The following is a 19,649-nucleotide window of genomic DNA, read 5'->3' on the forward strand; positions in this document are numbered from 1 at the left end:
TTTCAAAGCGCTGCTCCTTCATCAGGTAGTTGTGGAGAATAAGAATATAAGATACAGAATTTATAGCAAAAGTTTACAGTGTGATGTAACTGAAATTATATATTGAAAAAGGCCTGGATTGTTTGTTAAGTCTGTCATCTTTTAGAATGACCATGTTGATTTCAGTTCTTTCGTATGTAAATCACAAAACATTTTCAAAAGTTACATTCTCAAGTGGACTTTAACAATTGATGTCATGTCGGCCCAGATAATGTATTGAAGGTGTTAGCTCCTAGTGTGATGCTGTCTGTGCCACAATGGTCAGACTGGTTCGAATCTAAAAAATGGATTTTTAAAATCTTACATGGATTCATGCAGTTTTTGAGCAAAGTTAAATGTAATTCTGTAAGTACTAATTCACCCCACAAACTTATATGTGTGTGTGTGTGTGTGTGTGTGTTGGGGGGGGGGGAAGAGCAGGGGATTTGAGTGTCTGCGAGAGAGTGTGTGTATGTGTGTGAGTGTGAGTGTAAAGGGATATAAGTCTGTGAGAGGGTGTGTGCGGGTGTGTATGTGTGAGCATATGAGAGAGGGTCTGTGTGTGTGTGTGTGTGTGTAGGAGTGTCTGTGTGTGTGTGTGTGTGTGTGTATATATAGTGCGCAATCAGGTCACTTGTAGTGTGACATATCCAATATATAATTTCAGTTACATCAAACTGTAAACCTTTGCTATAAATTCTGTGTCTTACAATTTTATTCTCCACAACCACTTGATGAAGAAGCAGCTCTCCGAAAGCTAGTGCTTCCAAATAAACCTGTTGAACTATAACCTGGTGTTGTTGTGTGATTTTTAACTTTGTACACCTTAGTCCAACACCAGTGTCTCCAATTCATGAGTCCAGCAATGTTCAGGCCAATTAAGACAATTTAGGAGCTCGTTCTGAGTGCACCTTTGATGTTTACAAATTTTCCTGGGGTGGGTAGCCTTCAGCAGTTGTCTGAAACACACCAGCTCAAGGGTTGGGAGAACAGGGTTGGTTGTCTGAATGCAGAACATAAATATATCAGCGGCAACAAAGAGGCTAAATGAAGCAAAGAGAGCTTAACTCATAGTTAATAAGTCTATAAAAGCCTAACAAATCCTTAATCCCTACCTGCCCACACTTCCAGGTTTTAATCTTCCCTCTGAAATGTGAAATGTTTGCACCTTCCCCTTTGTTTATTTAAACCATTACTGTCCAAATGATGGCCACAGCAATGGCTGCCGAAGCAAGTCAATATGTGGCCCGCATTTCAATGCAGTGACCTTTGTCAGTTCCTGGCCTCTCCCAACCTTGCCACTAATTGTTTATTCAGGCCCATCTCTCACTCAACTGAGGCTTTAACTTGACCAAAGTACCAAGAAGTTTCTACTTTTAGGTTAGAGCAAGATAGCAACCTGGAAACAAACCCATTTCCCAATTTGCAACTTGGCCACAATACTTCCAGTCTGTAGTAGCACAGTGTCAAGACTGTAATAATGCTTATTATTATACTAAATACCCATAGCTGAACTTTTTATAGTATGACATTAGGCCATCATCATCTACAGTAGTAAATTGAATGCTATACCTGAGACAGAAAAGAAAGCAAAGATGCTCCATTTCATCAATGGTTGGCATATTCCAGAAGGATGTTAGCCAAATATAGGCATTCACTTGGTTAATAATAAAAGAAAAAAGAAATAAGACCAAACCAATTTGCAGAGTATTACACGATAATCACAAACTCTAAGCACTTGAGGTAAATAGGCAAACTATGTACTTAATCTCTTCAAAAGACAAATTTCCTGGTGAGATTGTTCCACACACTTTGGCTAGTCATTCCCCTCCCCCTTCCAATAGTTGCATTTAATAGGTCTTGAAAAACACTGGCAAGGCCCCTTAGGGTATTGTAGAAACTACTGACTGAAGAAGTGATAAAGTCATCATGCATATGAAATTCAGGTTGGAAAGTTAATTTGTGCCGTAGTTTGAACATTCAGCCTCAGAAGTATGATGAGGGTGCCCTGAAAACAGAGCCTCCGGGCCATAATTCTAGTCTTATTTGAACATGATTAATAGTCCCTTCCAAAATGCGAATATGATGTACTCACCCTGACACAGAATATTGATCTATGCTTGACTAAGGTCAAGCACTGAATACTCAGAGGTATTTACTCAGTGCTTTGAAGTAAATCCCATCCTAAATTACTAACTGTAAACTTTTTTAAGTTCTGACAAGTCAGTTGAACATTATTTTTGAACGTTTCAACATTTATTATACTTGCAATTTATTTGTTAAACTGACTCTTCTTTTGATGTCATTGGTTTAATAACAATCTTGTTCCTTCCTGCCCAACATCTAATATATCTAAAACAACAATGCATGTGAAAACAAATAGAAAGCAATTTTGTTATGTTAACTGACCACAAATTTGGACTTTAGAAAATTTAAATACAGGTTTAGGTTTCAAATACGGGGCTAAGTAACTGACAACATTCTAAATCTGCTAAATTCCTTTATGTTCATACCTTATGATGAGTTGCATTTACAAATAAACATAAGAAAATAAATTGCAAAATGTGTGTCTCTGGGCTCTAATAGTTGCATGTTTGCAAAATAGTGACAAATTCCACTCAGCATTGAATGGACTGAGACTCATTAAACATAACTATTGATTCAATTGTATTTCATCTTGGTTTTAGGGATATATCCTCTTTCAAATGTTTACCTCACTTTTGATTTTCCTGACTGTAATATATACACACTATTTGAATACACTCTGTTTTTTTTAAAACCACTATTTCAGGCATCATTCTTGAAAATCAAGAACAACAATGTATCCAAACTTCCACTCTTCTAGTTTTTTTTGAAAATACCATTCAGCACAAGGTTATTTTCACGTTAAAAAATATCGAAGTGCTGAATTTACATTTCTTTATTTTTGTCTGCTTCATGATTTCATTCTTTGTAAATGGCAATTGGAGATTAATAACTCAGTAATTGACATGGGACCAAGGACAGATTTTACATTGAAAACTAAGTGGAGAGGGAGGTTCTGTAATTCATCCAAGGAATTAACCCACATTATGGTCAGTAACATTTTAGTACATATGAAGCAAATTCTTTTCTGGGGCAGTTGTAACATTTTTTTCTTAATTTCTGGTCCACAAAGTCATTAATTTAGTGGGTCATAAATCTAGGACATCAATACTTTCTTCTTTCTTTGAAAGCACTGGTACTGTAAGCAGACATGAGAATCTTGTCATACCTGCATGGAGCAAGATACATTGTTCTGCCTTTTCATGTTGGTCAATGGGAATGTATAATGTCGGAGAGAATTGGGAGTGTACTTTAGGGGGTGTAACAGTCCTTTGGGATGTATAGAGAAACTCAACAAGAATTTGCGGAATATGTTACACACAATAGGAGAATGCAAATGGTTAGGTTATAACCAGAATATAATGCAATATGTTGTGCTAATTTCAGGCTCATGTGACAATTTGTTGCAGTCAAAGTATGTAGATATGCTCAGTAAACATTTATCAACTCCAGTATTGACCATTCCATGTTAATAAGAGTAAATAGGTTCTTCATCCTATTGCATTAAATCTGTAAATTTATACCATCCTTGCACAATTGGACACTAAACTTTTCTTGAAGCCGATATATTTGAGGATGTTCCCACTGTGTGAATAGACAGTCGCTTTCTGAAAATTAGGGTGCAGTATTTATTTCTCTCTTCTGACTTTTTTCATCTGAAGAACATTCACCAAACTAGACCAAGTGTCCTTCTGTTTAAGGTCGGAATGAGTATGCAGACCAAGGCCAAATCTGATTGTAGATTCAGAATGTACTCTGGTATGGAATACCATACTGTGTGCTGACTGTTAAGATGTCGGATCAGATACCACCAAATGTCCCCTGCATCCTTTCATTTCTGAATTCCATCCAGGTCCACATTGGAACTGCTAAGATTTAAGACCCTTCATCCCATTTTCTCTCTGATCAGTGAACTTTCTGTAAGCATTGATTTTGCACTCACCAAATACTATTTTGAGTTTCTGTGACATCTAACAGCATGAAAACTTATGTAGAAAGTTGTGGAATCCTCCTGATCAATTTAGAGGAGTGAGATTCATTGTTTAGCTCTTTCGTAGGACAAATGACCAGTCAACTGATCCCCTTCTTTACTGTAATATTCTATAAATGCATGAATATTCCTGTGAATTTATGCCAAAGTAATCTTAATTTTAATCATCGTTTGATGTTGTAGTTTTCTTATATTTCAGTAGTCATATCTATAGAATTACATATAACATAAGCTGCAATAAGGATAAACCAGTTATCATTAAGAGATAAGGAATGCCCTAATTTGGTGAAATAATTTAAGTAATTCTATTCTCAGCACATCTTTAAATTATCTTACATTAAAATACTTCAAATGATCTCAAGCTACATTGGAATAATCTGCAGAGAAATTAAATGCAATTAAAGACCTCTTGAAGCGATTTTAGATTCTGTTATTTAATATTAAAAAAATAGTCTTTTCCTGTCAGTTCTTTTTTGTAGCCTTGCAGATCATTTCAAGACCATCTTCAAACTTTTCCATTAAGATCAGAGTTACATTCATTCAAAACTGTTCCCCCAAGAAATGGGTGTGGGTTGAATTTGAAGGAAACAGTTTGTGCCATCTCAAACAGCCAAAAGGTATAATTGGAAACGTGATCTTCATTTTCCAAACAAAAACAACAGTGTAGCCAACATTTGAATTCCCAAACTAAATTGCATTAGTTTAAAGAACTTTCTGTTTATTTTTAATTTAATAAGGAAAGCCCTACATATTCAGATTGAAATTCTGCCCCCACCTCCACCGCTGTCATTTGGCAATAAATAACAGTTAGCCTACGGCATCTTCCATTGCTTCCTTTCTAAAACTTTCTTTTTATTTGTTTGTTTATCTCTCACACAATTTTTTTAAAAAGAAATGCCAAGGTCAAGAATAAAATTATCAAATTAACATGTCAGTGGAGGGAGAGAGCAAACAAAAACATGTTATTTGGGACATGGGAACAATTAAGTAAGGACCAGCTCGAGGCACTTGTTAATTTGAGGCAAAAATAGCTCAAGTGCCAGCGTTTAGTGCACATTTCAGCACGGAATAATGCTGACCACGCAGCCTGACAAACACTCAGAGTCAATCAGGAATTCAATTCAGAGCATTAGAAGCTCTAACTACTTCCTTCATTTTTTTTTAAATGGCCTGAATGTGTGTATGAGGAAACTTGATCTCAACAAATTCATAAAATCATAGATCCACTATCGATTCTCGACTCTTAAGCGAGTTTCAGAAACACAGTGGCTGCCGAATCCCTTCCTCGATAAAAGACACCAATTTAATTTTCAGAGTGAACTCCTCCTGGTCATTTTTCAAACCGAGTGAGGGCTCCAGTCTCTGGCTATTAAAGTAAAACCAAAGAGATAAGCACAGCCATATTGTCCGTCCACCTAGATTTCCTTCACCTAGAAAACCCAAGCCTTAATAAAAGCTGATATGCCCTGACAAGCTGAAAACAATATGACTGAATATAGTTACAAGCTGAATATAACAAAAACCCACAGAATGCCTTCAGTAGAGGATGATTATTCACCAACAACTCTGCTCAATTAAAAATACTAATTGAAAAGAAAAGGTTTGGGTGGCTGTATAATGAGGCAAAGTAGAAATATTCATTGACTGGAAGTTTGAATATGTGTTTGATGTTTCTCCCATGTGTAGGATTCAAGCAGGAATGAGGTTTTGCCTGTGAGATTCATGGAATGCTTAGAATAATTTCCAGCCAATGTTTCCGTGCTTACCACTTCATTCCCTGGAGTTTAATAACTTGAATTTTTGAAACTAGGGATTAAAATTTAAAAATAAGTTGAAAAAGTAGAATAATTTAGGATTGGCTGCATGGAATAAGCCACAGGGGAAAGAAGATATGGTTGCAGGGGTGCAGTATGTGGCAGGAGGTTAGTGAATCTAGAGGGAGGATACGTACAGGATTACAAATGGCTCACTTAGGTGAATGAGCTTTGTGGCAAGATCCCTGCTGGCTACATGGACTGGGACATTGATTCCACCTCACTGCTGAACTACCCCCAACCACTTTCCAAGATTCCATGCTGGAATGTCCCCACATCTGGTGCTCAATGTGGCATCCTTGCTGTGGTGATGCAAAATGGTCTCTCGGTTACACTGAGAACAATTTTGGTTCCCCTTCCAAGGTAAGATTGGAAGCAATTCAGAGAAGGCTCCCTGGGCTGATTCTGAATGTGGTGAGGTGAAGTAGGTTGGGCCTGTATTCGTTGTAGTTTGGAAGAATGAGAGGAGACCTGACTGAAACATATAAAGTTCTTAGGGGGTTTGACAGGGTAATAGAGGAAAGGTTGTTTCTCCTTTTGGGAGAGTCTAGGACCAGAGGGCATAATCTCAGAGTAAGGTACTGCCTAGTTAAAACAGAGATGAAGAAAAATTTCTTCCTTTAGAGGGTGATGAGTCTGTGGAATTCTGTGGACATACAAAAAGCTGTTAAAACTATTCAAGACTGAAGCAAACACATTCTTAACCAGTAAAGAAATCTGAAGTTATGGGGAAATGGCAGGAAAGTGCAGTTGAAGATTATCAGATAAAGCATGATCTCATTAAATGACAGAGCAGGCTCAGTGGACCTAATGGCCTATTTCGTTTTATTCATTCAGAAGATGTGGGGGTCACTGATTAGGCCTATTTATTGAGGAGAAAGTGAGGTCTGCGGATGCTGGAGATCAGAGCTGAAAATGTGTTGCTGGAAAAGCGCAGCAGGTCAGGCAGCATCCAGGGAACAGGAGAATCGACGTTTCGGGCATAAGCCCTTCTTCAGGAATGAGGAAAGTTTGTCCAGCAGGCTAAGATAAAAGGTAGGGACGACGGACTTGGGGAGGGGCGTCGGAAATGTGATAGGTGGAAAGAGGTCAAGGTGAGGGTGATAGGTCAGACTGGGGTGGGGGCGGAGAGGTCAGGAAGAAGATTGCAGGTTAGGAAGGCGGTGCTGAATTCGATGGATTTGACTGAGACAAGGTGGGGGGAGGGGAAATGAGGAAACTGGTGAAATCCGAGTTCATCCCTTGTGGTTGGAGGGATCCGAGGCGGAAGATGAGGCGCTCTTCCTCCAACCGTCGTTTTGTTGTGGTCTGGCGATGGAGGAGTCCAAAGACCTGCATATCCTTGGTGGAGTGGGAGGGGGAGTTGAAATGTTGAGCCACAGGGTGGTTGGGTTGGTTGGTCCGGGTGTCCCAGAGGTGTTCTCTGAAACACTCCGCAAGTAGCCGGCCTGTCTCCCCAATATAGAGGAAGCCACATCGGGTGCAGAGGATGCAATAGATGATGTGTGTGGAGGTGCAGGTGAATCTGTGGCGGATATGGAAGTTTCCTTTGGGGCCTTGGAGGGAGGTGAGGGGGGAGGTGTGGGCGCAAGTCTTGCACCTCCTGCGGTTGCAGGGGAAGGTGCCGGGAGTGGAGGTTGGGTTGGTGGGGGGTGTGGATCTGACGAGGGAGTCACGGAGGGAGTGGTCTTTACGGAATGCTGATAGGGGAGGGGAGGGAAATATATCCTTGGTGGTGGGGTCCGTTTGGAGGTGGCGGAAATGACGGCGGATGATGCGCTGTACATGGAGATTGGTGGGATGGTAGGTGAGGACCAGTGGGGTTCTGTCCTGGTGGCGGTTGGAGGGGCGGGGCTCAAGGGCGGAGGAGCGGGAAGTGGAAGAGATGCGGTGGAGGGCATCGTCGACCACGTCGGGGGGGAACTTGCGGTCCTTGAAGAAGGAGGCCATCTGGGTTGTGCGTTTTTGGAACTGGTTCTCCTGGGAGCAGATGCGGCGGAGTCGAAGGAATTGGGAGAATGGGATGGCGTTTTTACAGGGGGCAGGGTGGGACGAGGTGTAGTCCAGGTAGCTGTGGGAGTCGGTCGGTTTGTAGTAGATGTCCGTGTTGATTCGATCGCCTGAGATAGAAATAGAAAGGTCGAGGAAGGGGAGGGAGGAATCTGAGACTGTCCAGGTGAATTTGAGGTCGGGGTGGAAGGTGTTGGTGAAGTGGATGAACTGTTCAACCTCCTCGTGGGAGCACGAGGCGGCGCCGATACAGTCATCGATGTAGCGGAGGAAAAGGTGGGGGGGGTGGGGCCAGTGTAGCTGCGGAAGATGGATTGTTCCACATATCCTACAAAGAGATAGGCATAGCTGGGGCCCATGCAGGTGCCCATGGCTACTCCTTTCGTTTGGAGGAAGTGGGAGGATTGGAAAGAGAAGTTGTTCAGAGTGAGGACCAGTTCAGTCAGTCGAAGGAGGGTGTCAGTGGAAGGGTACTGGTCGGTACAGCGGGAAAGGAAGAAGCGGAGGGCTTTGAGTCCTTCGTGATGGGGGATGGAGATGTACAGGGACTGGATGTCCATGGTGAAAATAAGGCGTTGGGGACCGGGGAAGCGAAAATCATGGAGCAGGTGGAGGGCATGGGTGGTGTCCCGAACGTAGGTGGGGAGTTCTTGGACTAAGGGGGACAGGACGGTGTCAAGGTATGCGGAGATGAGTTCGGTGGGGCAGGAGCAGGCGGAGACAATGGGTCGGCCGGAGCAGTCAGGTTTGTGGATTTTGGGCAGGAGGTAGAAGCGGGGGGTGCGGGGTTGTGGGACTATGAGGTTGGAGGCGGTGGATGGGAGATCCCCCGAGGTGATGAGGTTATGGACGGTCTGGGAGATGATGGTTTGGTGGTGGGGGGTGGGGTCATGGTCAAGGGGGCAGTAGGAGGAGGTATCTGCGAGCTGGCGTTTGGCCTCAGCGGTGTAGAGGTCGGTGCGCCAAACTACTACTGCGCCTCCCTTGTCTGCTGGTTTGATAGTGAGGTTGGGGTTGCAACGGAGGGAGTGGAGGGCTGCGCATTCCGAGGGTGAGAGGTTGGAGTGGGTGAGAGGGGTGGGGGAGTTCAGGTGGCGCACCGACCTCTACACCACTGAGGCCAAACGCCAGCTCGCAGATACCTCCTCCTACTGCCCCCTTGACCAGGATGCTGCCTGACCTGCTGCGCTAGGCCTATTTATTGCCTATCCAAAAGGGCAGTTAAGAGTCAATCACATTGCTGTAGGTCTGGAGTCACATGTAGGCCAGACCAGATCAGGATGGCAGTTTTCTTCTCTAAAGGACAATAGTGAACTAGGTGGGATTTCCTGACAATTGACAACAGTTTCACGGGCATCATTAAACATTTAATTCCAGATAATTTCAGATTCCGCCATTTGCTTTGGTCGGATTCGCAACCCAGGTTCCCAGTATATGATTTGGCTCTCTAGATTAATAGTCTAGTGATAATACCACTAACCCATCACCTCTCAATTTCTGCTTAATCTTACAGTTTTATGGGTGTGGTAGCAAGAAATGGAATCAGATTCTACCATTACATTTGTTTAGAAGTGATGAGGGAAGAAATTATGAAAGAAAGCTCTGGCTATTCCTTTTGAGATGGAGTAGTAAATAGTCTATTTCTCATGCCCTCAGGATATCCTGAAGCCAATAAAATGTTTTTGAAACTTGTGGCTGAATCCTGTTGGAGTCTGAGAGATGTGGGCTATGGTGAGATTTGTGGCAGAATCAGGCTAGATGTCCAGCAAGGCTGGTCTTGAAGTTAGCAGTCTCTCATTTTTTTCACAAGTGGTGCGGCGAGTTTCTTGCTCGGCAGTGTTGAGTTGCCATTAGGATGGAAAAGTCTTGTTTACTTCCCCATTCACCTCAGCTTCCTACTTTGCCAAACAGGTGGGACAGCCAAAGAACTGGACGTGGAAACCAGAACAGGTGCCTGGTGAATTCAGCTCATCACTTGCTCCAAAAGATCTCCATGTGGCTACAACGAAGTCATAGCTCAGAGCAGAATATATGATCACCAGCCACTTGCACCCCTGTTCCAAGGATATTGGTAGCTTCTCGTGACCATCATGGCACCTCTCTGATGTACTTGCAGGACACTAATGAAGAACAGCCTTGCCTTGTAGAGTGCACTGGCAATGAGAATTGAAAGAGAGCAAAGAGGCTGCTAAGTGGAAAGTAAAATCAAGGTAGGAATTTCATGGGCCTTAGGGAGTGTAGTGGAACAGAGAGATCTTGGAGTTCAGGTTCACAGTTCTCTAAAAGTGGAGTCACAGGTAGATAGGGCAATGAAGAAGACTTTTAGCACACTGGCCTTCATCAGTCAGGGCACTGAGTATAGAAATTGCGAGGTTATATTGCAGTTACACAGGACATTGGAATATTGTGTTCAGTTTTGGTCACCTTGTTCTTGCAAGACTGTGATTAAACTGGAAAGAATGCAAAAGAAATTTACAAGGACATTATCTGGATTCAAGGGTCTGAGTTATAGGGAGAGCTTGGACAACCTAGGACTTTTGTCTTTAGAGCGTAGGAGACTGGGGTGGGGGGGGGGGGTTGGTTGGTTTGTAGTAGATGTCCGTGTTGATTCGGTCGCCTGAGATAGAAACAGAAAGGTCTAGGAAGGGGAGGGAGGAGTCCGAGACTGTCCAGGTGAATTTGAGGTTGGGGTGGAAGGTGTTAGTGTAGTGGATGAACTGTTCAACCTCCTCGTGGGAGCACGAGGTAGCGCCGATACAGTCATCAATGTAGCGAAGGAAAAGATGGGGGGTGGGGCCAGTGTAGTTGCGGAAGATGGATTGTTCCACATACCCTACGAAGAGGCAGGCATAGCTGGGGCCCATGCGGGTGCCCATGGCTACTCCTTTTGTTTGGAGAAAGTGGGAGGATTGGAAAGAAAAGTTGTTCAGGGTGAGGACCAGTTCGGTCAGTCGAAGGAGGGTGTCGGTGGAAGGGTACTGGGTGGTACGGCGGGAAAGGAAGAAGCGGAGTGCTTTGAGTCCTTCGTGATGGGGGATGGAGGTGTACAGGGACTGGATGTCCATGGTGAAGATGAGGCGTTGGGGACCGGGGAAGCGGAAATCCTGGAGGAGGTGGAGGGCGTGCGTGGTGTCACGAATGTAGGTGGGGAGTTCTTGGACTAATGGGGACAGGACCGTGTCGAGGTATGCCGAGATGAGTTCGGTTGGGCAGGAGCAGGCTGAGACGATGGGTCGTCCGGGGCAGTCAGGTTTGTGGATTTTGGGCAGGAGGTAGAAACGGGCGGTGCGGGGTTGTGGGACTATGAGGTTGGAGGCGATGGATGGGAGGTCCCCTGAGGTGATGAGGTTATGGATGGTCTGGGAGATGATGGTTTGGTGGTGGGGGGTGGGGTCATGGTCAAGGGGACGGTAGGAGGAGGTATCTGCGAGCTGGCGTTTGGCCTCAGCGGTGTAAAGGTCAGTGCGCCAAACTACTACTGCACCTCCCTTGTCAGCTGGTTTGATGGTGAGGTTGGGGTTGGAACGGAGGGAGTGGAGGGCTGCGCGTTCCGAGGGTGAGAGGTTGAAGTGGGTGGGGGGGGTGGGGGAGTTCAGGTAGCGGTTAATATCGCGGCGGCAGTTTGCTATGAAGAGGTCGAGGGCAGGTAGGAGGCCAGCACGGTGTGTCCAGGTGGACGGGGTGTGTTGGAGGTGGGAGAAGGGGTCGTCAGAGGGTGGGCGAGAGTCTTGATTGAAGAAGAAGGCACGGAGGCGAAGGCGGCGGAAGAATTGTTCGGTGTCACTCCATGTATTGAATTCATTGACCCGAGAACGTGTGGGAACGAAGGTGAGACCTCTGCTGAGGACTGATCTTTCATCCTCAGAGAGGGGCAAATCTGGAGGGATGGTGAACACACGGCAGGGCGGGGAGCTAGGACCTGGTGTGGGGCTGGAGCTGGATGTGGGGGCGGGGTTAGGCCTGGGGGCGGGGACAGAGGTCGGCGTGGGGGCGGAGTTGGACATGGTGATGGACACCCGCGGGGGGGGGGGTGGTTAGGCACGGTGACGGAACTCGCCTACTTGCGGAGCGATTCAGGGAGCACCTCTGGGCCACCCGGACGAACCAACCCAACCAACCTGTAGCACAGCATTTCAACTCCCCCTCCCACTCCACCGAGGATATGCAGGTCATTGGACTCATCCACCGCCAAACCACAACAACCCGACGGTCGGAGGAGGAACGTCTTATCTTCCGACTGGGAACCCTCCAACCGCAGGGGATGAACTTGGACTTCACCAGTTTCTTCATCCCCCCTCCCCCCACCTTGTCTCAGCCGGATCCCTCCAGCCTGGCACCGCCTTCCTGACCTGCAGTCTTCTTCTTGACCTCTCCGCCTCCATCCTACTCCGACCTATCACCCTCACCTTGACCTCTTTCCACCTATCACATTTCCAACGCCCCTCCTCCAAGTCCCTCCTCCCTACCTTTTATCTTCTCCTGCTGAACACTCTCTGCTCATTCCTGAAGAAGGGCCTGTGCCCGAAACGTCGAATCTCCTGTTCCCTGGATGCTGCCTGATCTGCTGTGCTGTTCCAGCAATAAAGTTTCAACTTAGAAGGATATTGGCTAAGTGCAGGGAAATGGGGTTAGTGTGGATGAACATTTTGGTCGGCATGGACCAGTTTGGGCAAAGGGCCTGTCTCTGTGCTGTAGGACTCTATGGCTCGATGCTTCCACACGCAAGCTCTGCATACAGTAACTGCACAGGGACACTTTGCACAGACAGAGAGTTACAGCTCACTGATTGGACCAGGCTGAATTTAAGGGCTACTCACTTAGCACTCATTCACTTTGTGCTTACCTGCATGCTTACACCATTCATTGCCCTACCATGACTTGTCTTGCTGATTGGAATAGACACAGGATGAGGCAGCTTGCCTTCCTGTTCATCAGTCCTCAGTCTAGGGGGGAGTACATCTTGCTATACAGCAGTGTGCTACGTCAATCTCACACCTTCACCATTGCCATCAGCTTACTCAGCAAACACAATGGGGAGTAGGGCTCTCCAAAGTCCCTGGAGGTACCTGTTAGTCAGGGAGCTCTGGCTCAGTATGTCAGGGCAGACTTTCTTACCAATCCAGAACTCCGGTCGAGATGTTCAGGGGGTTCATCCCTCTACAGTCCGTGGAGTGGGCAAACAGAGACTTAGCTTAACACTTCATCCAAAAGGTAGCACCTCCAACAGTGCAATTTGCCCTCAGTACTACAGTGGATGTTCAGCCTTGAATTCAGTACACCACTTACGGACAAAACCTTGCAGAAGCAAGAGTGTCAACAACTGATTTGCAATTGACAATGGGATTATAGACACCAGTGATACAGGGCTTTGTAAGAGACATGATTTCTTTTGAAGGCACTGCTTAGATTCCTGTACATTTTTTTCTCTTTCTTTTAATGAGTCTCTTGAGGTTGAGGGTGGGACTTTCTTCCACTCTGGAGTATAGGTCATGAGGTGAATAGATAGGCCAATGCATACCCAACCACAAGGTGGGGGAGGTGGGGACGGTGGGCAGGTATTGCTTGAAGAGGCTGGTCAGCAGGATATTTGGAGTTCTGCTGTTTGCTATTGGTCTCCATCTGGACCTGTTGAGACCACTTGAAAAAGTTGGCTATTTCATGAATACTTATTTTCCAGTTTGGGTGGTCTTCGTTCAGAGATTCCTACAATTCAATAGGAATATTACATTGTTTCTGGGAGGCTTTGAGGACATCCTTGAGCATTTCCTCCGCCCTCCAGGTTACCATGACGAAGCTCAGAGAACTGACCTGGTTTTGTATCAGACATGAGAATAACGTGGCTTAGCCAATGTTCCTCATTGACTGTAACTAGTGGCCTTGATCCTAGGGATGTTGGCCTGAAAGAGGACCCTGATATTGAAGTGCCTATCCTACCTGTGGATTTGCCGAATCTTGTGAAGGGATATTGTTCAAAAGAAATTGTCCTGTAAATGGGACAAATCTGTGCTCATCAATTCATCCCAGACAAGAGGCTCAAACCAAACAATTCCAAGAATATATCAAGTCGGCTGTCACCTCCTGTTTATATAACCAGTATCCACAGAGAAACCACTACGGAAATAAATGTGAGCAGATTGAAGAATAAATTGAGTTAATTTCCAAAACTGAAAGAGACATTCAATAAATTACGTAGAGAGGCACTCTGTTGGAAGTAAACAGTTTCTGAATTGGAATAACAAGATTTATTCCATGAAAATCTAACTTTCTGTTGCCCTTCCTACTCTTTTTATAAAGTGCCGCCAGCGATGGAAAATAGATATTTATTACCAGATTGGAATTGCTTGTTGTCAATCATATCATATACAGCTTTATAAGGGTAGGAACATTATAGAATAAAAGGCACAAAGTGTTATTTTTGCTGTTCAGGTGAAACTGTGTGTGATCTAGCCTGTCTTTTTTCTAATTGCTGTAACTAGGTACTTGCTTAGGTTACTGGCTAAGCATATACTGAGGTCAGAGGATAATTGTTTCTATGTAGCTTGCAGCTGCTTTTAAACCCCTTGCTGCTTCTTAAGATGAGAGCCAGAAGGAAGTGACCACCTCTATTTTTAAAAACAGCTCTTGAGTCTTTGAAATGTGATCCCTTAGGTGTGATCTCTGATATAAACACTTTTTCTTGACATTGTTTGAAACGTTTTATATCTGCACAAATTTCCACTTACAAAATACTGTTTCCTTTCATTATGTTTTCTTCAGATTTTGGAATAATCTATTTTCCACTGCAAGTTCCTATTTTTACATTCAATGATGCACCTATTTCTACAAATTTTCATGATATCATCTGGAATGTGCTGCTTAGAAAGATATTGGTATCAAATTCATTTCTAATTTTTTAAAAACAGAATTGAATGTAAAATTGAGATAATCCAAAAGCCTACTAAACTCCACGTTCCATTTACCCACCAATGTTGTGCTCACAGATTTACATTGACTCCCTTTTAAACAAAACCTCAATTTTAAAATACTCATTTCTTTTCAATCCTTCTGTGGACTGACTCTCCATTCCAGCACTTTGTCTCCTCCATTTCTGCAGCACTCTGACACATCTTTATTTCTCCAATTCTTACACTCTTGCATGCTCCTGATTTAATCACTTTATCATTGGTGTCACACTTTCAGTTGCCTGGACCCTAAGGTCTGGATTTCCCTCCCTAAACCTCTCATCTCTCCCTCCCTAATTAAGATGCTCCTTAAAATCCATCACTTTGACCAAATGTTTGGTTAGCTACGGTAATATTTCTTTAAGTGGCTCAGTGTCAATTATGGCTTGAACACTCTCTGTGAAGCGTTGTAGGATGTTTTATATATTAAAGAAGCTATATAAAAGTGAGTTACGTCCGGTGTCTTAATTAAAGTGGAAAATCTTGTCAATCTCAGAGAAAAGCTCATGGTCATGGGACTAGTCTCTCAAAGATAGTTATGCAAGCAGGATGGGCTGAATGGTTTCCTTTTGTACTATATAATTCTACAAGTCCATGTTTTGATACAGTCCAATTCACCCTGAAGATTGGACTGAGTGAGTTTCAGGGAGCAGCACTGATTCTGGCAAAGTAACCATTGAGAGAAAGGAGCCTATAAATGCAGAAAGAAGAAAGTTAAGAGAGTGGAGTGGACAGGTTGGATAAACATTTGAAGCAATGAAAGTTAAAAATAAAAAATAATTTGTTTTGAATTGTTCCATCCTTATTGCAAACATCTGTGTTTGTATGGTGAGGGAATGTCATCTTCATGTGCAGGTAGGAAGGAGATAGAAACACTACAAAAGATTAAACAAGACAAGGGAATAAAAATTAAAGAGAAAAATCAAGATAGCAGAAATAAAAATGACCAGAACAAGGGAACTTCGACCAAAATGCATGGACATCAATGCAAGGAATAGGAGGCTGTAAACCAGAAGAATCATTGATTATAAAGGCCATCATGTCTTATTGTGCAGCAGCCAATGATTGTACTTATGAATAATTTGTTTGTAAAACTCATTCTTTTAACCTTCATTTAACAAACACACAAGCACTTGGGGATAAAATAAAGAGTCTCCAACATCAGCAGCATTATCCAGAACAGAGGTAACATCATTGTGGCTGTACATATTCTCCATAATGGTGTCTTTATTGGATGAATTGCATCATTAAATTAAATTGCATAACTAAAAATGCACCATTAATTTCAGAAACAACAGTAAATACATCTCATTTCATATATGGGGTCTGCGTTGAAATGTTTTGCCTGCAGCTACCTTTGCAAAGTATTGAAATCACATTATACAAAGTATAACGATGCAGTCACTGTGCTAAAGTGTCTGTAATATGAAAATTAATGTCTTTTTAATTGTCTGTAACTCATATGAAGAGTATTCACAACAACTGACAAGAGCTCTCTGTCCACCAACACCTTGATTTTAAAATGCTTGTCCTTATGTTCAAAAGCTTCCAATTATGGCCTCTTGGGCATTGTCCACATTCAGCCAGGTCATATGCTCTTGAATTCCCTCTGTCCTTGCCTCATTTTCTTTCATTAAAACATTCTAGCAATTTTTAAGCACCTACACTAATGCCTCCTTCTTTGACACTGTCAATTTTTTAAAAAAAAATGAAAGACCTGTGGATGCTGGAAATTTGAAACGAAAACAGAAATTACTGGAAAATCTCTGCAGGTCTGGCAGCATCTCTGGAGAGAAAGCAGAGTTAACATTTTGGGTCCAGTGACCCTTAATCAGAACTAAAGAACCATTTTTTTTCTGAATAATAGTCACTGGACACGAAACATTAACTCTGATTTCTCTCCACACATGTGCCAGGCCTGCTGAATTTTTCCAGTAATTTTTGCTTTTGTCTCTATCAATTATTGTCTGATTAACACTTTGAAATGTTTTACCGTGTTAAAGGTGCAATATAAATGCAAGTTCATTCTCATAAACCCTTCGAAGAATATGAGTACACAAAACATGTTGGCCGTGCAACACCTTTACAAATCTTTTTTGTAAATGTGTATGATAACAAAATAATAGCATTTGAGTATGTTAAGAGGTAATTATAAATCTGTACCCAAGGTGCATTGCTAGGATCTACAATATATATGGTGGCACAGTGGCTCAGTGGTTAGCACTGCTGCCTCACAGCACCAGGGACCTGGGTTTGATTCCAGTCTTAGGCGACTGTGTATGTGTGGAGTTTGCACATTTTCTCCATGTCTGCGTGGGTTTCCTCCAGGTGTTCTTGTTTCCTCCCACAATCCAAAGATGTGCAAGTTAGGTGAATTGGCCATGTTAAATTGCCCGTAGTGTTCAGGGATGTGTTAGTTAGGGGTAAATATAGGGTAATGGGTTTGGGTGGGATACTCTTCAGAGTTTCAGTGTGGACTTGTTGGGCCAAAGGGCCTGCTTCCACACTGTAGGGATTCTTATACATTCACAATTAAACTACCACACAAACTAAAATCTTTTGAATCTCCAATTCAAAAGTTTGGATTTCAAAAGGCAACTTTGCAGTTATTGACTACCTTTCATAGCTACCAAACCTTTACAGCCAATTAAGTGTTTTTGAAGTCTAGTCATTGTTGTAATGCAATTCAACTAATTGACACAAAGAGAGCTCCCACAAACAACAATACGATAACAATCAGGTAATCTGTTGTTATGATGAGGATTGAGAAGTAAGTATTAGTCAAGACAGAGGGACTAATCCCACTGGTTATCTTTATATAAGGGCCATGGGCAATTAACATCCACCCAGGAGAGTAGATAGGGCCTCAGTATTAACATCTGACAATGCAGCACTCCCTCAGTACTGCACTGAAACATTAGTCCTGACTCTTATCAAGTCCTGGAACTTGAAGCTATATCATTCTGTTTCAGAGGCCTGCTGAGTTCTACTCACTGAAACATGCCTTCTGAAAGTATTCCATTACCCCTTCCTGATTATGCTGTATTGACATTAAAAATTGTAGAGGAATTAATTATTGAAGGAAATTTCTTGTTTATAACATTAGTGTGTGATTCAACTTTTGAATAGTTCTCTATAAAGTCAACCTTAAAAACCTTAAATGTACAAGCACCTCAGCCACCAAGAGACATTCCATTGATCACACTAAATGACAGTGAATATCAGCAGCATGAGGCTATGTAGTGAAATCTCCTATTGCAAATCTCCTTCGTCTTATCCTATAGCTCTAATTAAGAAGTTAGCCACCCATAAGCTAATTTATTCAAAGCATGTTCTTTGCAATCAGGTTCTCCAATGTTACAGAAACCATTCTAATTAAGAGTGATCTTGATAAAGACAGCTCAGCCTGTTCATGAAGTGGTTTCTCCCTGGAATTTGCACATTGTGCTAATATAATTTCCAAACTAACTCAGGAGACCAGAGCAGTCAACACTCAAAATTCGTGAAGCAAATTTTGCGACACAACTGAGCAATGACTGAGCATACTTGAGTCAAACGGAAAACTAACTAAAAGATGTAGCTAGATGGAAGAGAACGCTGGTTGCAAGTGAAACATATGGGTGAATTCACAGTGACGGGATGCAGTGATAGACAAGGAGTGTTCCACTTTATACTAAGCATCCTGGTGTACTTGCCTGACACAAAAACCTCATAGTGGGCATGGTTCTTTGCCAAAGCCCCTCAACCAACCAGCAATAAGTAAACCAGGTATCACGTCTGTTGCACTTTATGAACTTCGAAGTGGAAGTTTGATATCTGGCCTGTTGAAGGCTGTTGCCATTACTGATGGGGACATTCTGAATAAACTAGAATACCATATTTCTCTGTACCTTGAGTACAATGTGAGTTTCTGAAATTGAACTTACCATTGATCAGCCAAGCATTACAGTATATGCACATAAAGCACTTCTATGGATACAGGGAGGGACTGGAAAACAGTCTAAATTTCCCTTGACAAAATTGCAGTGTGCCAATCTAAGCTGTTTGTTTTCTTTTCCCCACCTTTTTTCTCTCTGGCTGAGAGGAGAAAGGATCTATTTTAGCATTACAAAATCTCACTGACTATGCACTGTGCTACACAACATTAAACTCATCATTCCTATTGCAAAATCAATTTCTTAAGCTCACAAAATATACTGGTTGTAAAATTGTACAGTCTGCAATAGCCCAGGACTGCCCATTCTAATCAACAGCCTCAGTCATTGGAATTTAACTGAAGACACAAGCGTACCTACTGCAGTTGGTAGTCCCAGCATCAACTAATAGCTGACAAAGATTATGAATTTTGATAGTTTATTTCCGTTATAAAGTCATACAGACACAGTTCAAAATCCTGACATTCACACAATTCCTTGAAGGTCATAAATGAAGGGTCAGAAAGATCGGATTTCTTCCAATCAATAAACAATGCATATTATAAATGGTGCACATAATCTAAAAGCAAATTACAATAAGAGACAATTATCCTGGGAATTGAATAGGAAAAAAACATGAGGCTCGACTAGTTACATCAGGTTCACTGAAACGCCAACAGTGGCAGCTTCCTGCAGCATAGCTTGGTTGATACAAGGATGCATGAGGGTCCTATCTCCCAGCACAATATTATATCCAGACCTTTCTGTCAATCCATTTCAAAGGCTGTGGAGGAAGCAAGAAGAAGCTGGGACATGGCATTCTGAAGCTGTGAAAATGGCAGAGTTGTTAGGTTAACTCATGGGCACAGTGCAAACA

The 19,649-nt window shown here is 42.9% G+C and overlaps 1 long non-coding RNA gene across 1 annotated transcript in view; it reads right to left on the minus strand.

Annotated features, from left to right (window-relative positions):
- The window catches only part of LOC148147621 (uncharacterized), a 74,207-nt gene that overhangs the window by 35,142 nt on the left and 19,416 nt on the right, over nt 1-19,649 (minus strand). Inside the window, exon 2 of the long non-coding RNA XR_015759472.1 lies at nt 1,591-1,675. This is a non-coding gene — a long non-coding RNA (uncharacterized LOC148147621). The remainder of the gene's footprint in view (nt 1-1,590; nt 1,676-19,649) is intronic.

Source organism: Chiloscyllium plagiosum, unplaced genomic scaffold (genome assembly GCF_037043375.1).
Source record: "Chiloscyllium plagiosum isolate Xiang-an unplaced genomic scaffold, Cpla_swu_hap1 HiC_scaffold_15, whole genome shotgun sequence".
Classification (NCBI taxonomy): Eukaryota; Metazoa; Chordata; class Chondrichthyes; order Orectolobiformes; family Hemiscylliidae; genus Chiloscyllium; species Chiloscyllium plagiosum.